The following is a 4710-nucleotide window of genomic DNA, read 5'->3' as shown; positions in this document are numbered from 1 at the left end:
TTTATGATGTGTAGCCTAGCATGTGCTCAATGATGTGACAAATCTGGGATTTAGTGCGTTTGTGTTGGGTAAGCAAAACATTAGAATAAGCCATAGTAGTGCACTTATGTAGGGAAAAAGGTGCTGTTGGGGATGTATGCCAACAGGTATTAGTCATAAGAGTCTTCCTGATGCTCCATGAAATTGTCACACCCTGATCTGTTTCACCTGTCTTTGTGCTTGTCTCCACCCCCTTCCAGGTGTCGGCCATCTTCTCCATTATCCCCTGTGTATTTTTACCTGTGTTCTCTGTTTGTCTGTTGCCAGTTTGTTTTGTTTCATGAAACCTACCATTGTTTGTTCCCCTGGTCCTGTCTCTTCTTGCTCCTGTTTTCTAGTCCTTCCTGGTTTTGACCATTCTGCCTGCCCTGACCGTGACCCTGAGCCTGCCTGCCCTGACCCTGAGCCTGCCTGCCCTGACCCTGAGCCTGCCTGCCCTGACCCTGAGCCTGGCTGCCCTGACACTGAGCCTGCCTGCCCTGATCCTGATCCTGAGCCTGCCTGCCCTGACACTGAGCCTGCCTGCCCTGACCCTGAGCCTGCCCTGACCCTGAGCCTGCCTGCCCTGATCCTGAGCCTGCCTGCCCTGATCCTGAGCCTGCCTGCCCTGACACTGAGCCTGCCTGCCCTGATCCTGAGCCTGCCTGCCCTGATCCTGAGCCTGCTGTTCTGTACCTTACCCCACCTGTTTGGATTATTGACCCTGGTGAACCCTGACCCTGAGCCTGCCTGCCCCGACCCTGAGACTGCCTGCTGTTCTGGACCTTTTGCACCCTCTCTAGATTACTGACCCCTGCCTGCCTTTGACCTGTCGTCTGCCTGTCTTTGACCTGTCGTCTGCCTTCCTTTGACCTGTCGTCTGCCTGTATTTGACCTGTCGTCTGCCTGTCTTTGACCTGTCGTCTGCCTGTCTTTGACCTGTCGTCTGCCTTCCTTTGACCTGTCGTCTGCCTTCCTTTGACCTGTCGTCTGCCTGCCTTTGACCTGTCGTCTGCCTGACTTTGACCTGTCGTCTGCCTGACTTTGACCTGTCGTCTGCCTGCCTTTGACCTGTCGTCTGACTGTCTTTGACCTGTCGTCTGCCTTCCTTTGACCTGTCGTCTGCCTTCCTTTGGCCTGTCGTCTGCCTGCCTTTGACCTGTCGTCTACCTGCCTTTGACCTGTCGTCTGCCTTCCTTTGACCTGTCTTCCTTTGACCTGTCTTCTGCCTTCCTTTGACCTGTCGTCTGCCTGTCTTTGACCTGTCGTCTGCCTGTCTCTGACCTGTCGTCTGCCTGTCTTTGACCTGTCGTTAACCTGCCCCTGTACTAGAAATAAACTTGTGTTTATGTTATCTATGGTGCTATCTACCAACCAGGACCTTTATATTAACCATGTTATCTATGGCGTTATCTACCAACCAGGACCTTTATATTAGCCATGTTTATGTTATCTGTGGTGCTATCTACCAACCAGGACCTTTATATTAACCATGTTATCTATGGTGCTATCTACCAACCAGGACCTTTATATTAACCATGTTATCTATGGTGCTATCTATCAACTAGGACCTTTATATTAACCATGTTATCTATGGTGTTATCTACCAACCAGGACCTTTATATTAACCATGTTTATGTTATCTGTGGTGCTATCTACCAACCAGGACCTTTATATTAACCATGTTATCTATGGTGCTATCTACCAACCAGGACCTTTATATTAACCATGTTATCTATGGTGCTATCTACCAACTAGGACCTTTATATTAACCATGTTATCTATGGTGCTATCTACCAACCAGGACCTTTATATTAACCATGTTATCTATGGTGCTATCTACCAACCAGGACCTTTATATTAACCATGTTATCTATGGTGCTATCTACCAACCAGGACCTTTATATTAGCCATGTTATCTATGGTGCTATCTACCAACCAGGACCTTTATATTAACCATGTTTATGTTATCTATGGTGCTATCTACCAACCAGGACCTTTATATTAACCATGTTATCTATGGTGCTATCTACCAACCAGGACCTTTATATTAACCATGTTTATGTTATCTATGGTGCTATCTACCAACCAGGACCTTGTGAAAACACCTTGAAAGTCAAAGGAAAACTGAAGCCAGATTCAAGGTGTTTTAACACAAACAGGGGGGGATACACTGGTTCTATTCCAGACTGTATCACAGCGGTCTGACTGAACATATTCAGTGACTGACTGAACATAAATCCTTTAAAAAATATTTACTTGACTGTTTGCTCTAGCAGGAACCTCTCTCTGCCACCTCACCTCTCTCTTCCATCCCCACCTCTCTCTGTCACCCCACCTCTCTTTGCCACCTCACCTCTCTCTGCCACCCACACCTCTTTCTGCCACCTCACCTCTCTCTGCCAACTCACTTCTCTCTGCCATCTCACCTCTCTCTGCAACCTCACCTCTCTCTGCCACCCCACCTCTGTAGAGACTGTAGGAGCTGGTCTCAGCAGTAAACCAACAGCTTGTTAAGTGACTAGAGAGTCTAGTTACTATAGCTGTAGAGACTGTAGGAGCTGGTCTCAGCAGTAAACCAACAGTTTGTTATGTGACTAGAGAGTCTAGTTACTATAGCTGTAGAGACTGTAGGAGCTGGTCTCAGCAGTAAACCAACAGGTTGTTAAGTGAATAGAGAGTCTAGTTACTATAGCTGTAGAGACTGTAGGAGCTGGTCTCAGCAGTAAACCAACAGTTTGTTATGTGACTAGAGAGTCTAGTTACTATAGCTGTAGAGACTGTAGGAGCTGGTCTCAGCAGTAAACCAACAGGTTGTTAAGTGAATAGAGAGTCTAGTTACTATAGCTGTAGAGACTGTAGGAGCTGGTCTCAGCAGTAAAACAACAGTTTGTTATGTGACTAGAGAGTCTAGTTACTATAGCTGTGGAGACTGTAGGAGCTGGTCTCAGCAGTAAACCAACAGGTTGTTAAGTGAATAGAGAGTCTAGTTACTATAGCTGTAGAGACTGTAGGAGCTGGTCTCAGCAGTAAACCAACAGTTTGTTATGTGACTAGAGAGTCTAGTTACTATAGCTGTGGAGACTGTAGGAGCTGGTCTCAGCAGTAAACCAACAGCTTGTTATGTGCATTCTTATCATTTTGAGTTATTGTAGCTAAATATAGTCCTTTGGTATTCCATGTATAGCATCTGTGCCGAGACACTGATCTAGGATCATTTGTGTATTTTAGATCATAATGAATGAGAGTATTATGGAAAAGAAGGGCCTGATCCTAGATCAGCACTTCTACTACTAGGAACTAGTACTTAATACATACAGGCCCAGGACGTTTCATTAAAGTTCTGTTACCTTGTATAATGTTCATTTTAAAGGAGGTGGTTAACTTGCTTTTCTCTTCTTTTTTTTAACCAAATCTCTATTTTTGTCGTCATTCTGAACTTTGTCCGCAACGTTATATTCCATTTTGTTGGACTCGGGCGATATATTTCCGTGTGCGAGCACATGCTTGTGTTTTTGTCATTTCTCGTTACCACGACAACGGAAGCAGAAGGAAAACACACGGAAAAGTATCGCTCGAGTTCAACAAAATGGAATGTAACGTTGCGGATCATGTTCGGAAATAACACAATCTCACGAACATGCAAAGACTAGCATCACTATACTAAAAGCTTTTGCGTTTCTAAAATGAATTTTTTGGAACTTTTGTTCATGTTTGTCCATGTCCCCTGTACCACAGAATAAGCACTGCTGGTTTCTGTTTCTCAAAACCAAGTTATTAAATAGTAAAAAACGTATTCTATAACATACCTTTTACATTTTAAAAAAGTATATTTGGTCAAAGAAAAGTGAACCAGTCCTTTAAGTAGGTTAGGTTCTAGAAGGTAAGAGCAGTATGACAAGAGAGGAGGAACCATAGCTTGTGTCTACTGCTCTGAACCATCCAGGTAGGTCTCAAATGGCACCTTATTCCCTATGATAGGGCTCTACGTTGTATTGTTGCACTGCACTAGACAGGGAAAGGATGCGATTTGAGCCACGTCCCCTGTCTCTTATGACCCAGGTATGAACATGACGGTGCTTTTCCCTGCCTTTATCAGCTTCCCTTCTGAATGACACAGCTTTTATTTTTAGGCAGAACGACAGAGCACAGAAAGGATGTCAGGGTACAAGAGGAGTAAACACACTCCAGTCTCTCTCTCTCTGGGTTATTGAAGTCGTAAAGAGCTCATACACCTTATCCTTCCTTTAGATTTCCACATGTCTATTTGTTTGATAATAAATGCATATTTATGAGCATTTTAAACATTTTTTTCCCCCACAGCCATATAATGACTATACAGCGTACAGTATGTATGTATGTACAGGACCAGTGAACAGTTTGGACACACCTCCTCATTCCACGGTTTTTCTTTATTTTATTGGACTATGTTCTACATTGTAGAATAATAGTGAAGACGTCAAAACTATGAAATAACACATATGGAATCATGTAGTAACCAAAAAAGTGTTAAACAAATCAAAAAATATTTTAAATTTTAGATTCTTCAAAGTTACCACCCTTTGCCTTGATGACTGCTTTGCACACTCGTTGACTGGTACTGTATATATATATATATATATATATGTGTATATAGTTGAAGTGTACCTATGATAAAAATTACAGACATCTACATGCTTTCTACATGCTCTG

This window comes from Oncorhynchus kisutch, unplaced genomic scaffold, assembly GCF_002021735.2.
Source record: "Oncorhynchus kisutch isolate 150728-3 unplaced genomic scaffold, Okis_V2 Okis04b-Okis11a_hom, whole genome shotgun sequence".
Lineage (NCBI taxonomy): Eukaryota > Metazoa > Chordata > Actinopteri > Salmoniformes > Salmonidae > Oncorhynchus > Oncorhynchus kisutch.
Note: the sequence above shows the minus strand (reverse complement) of the source record.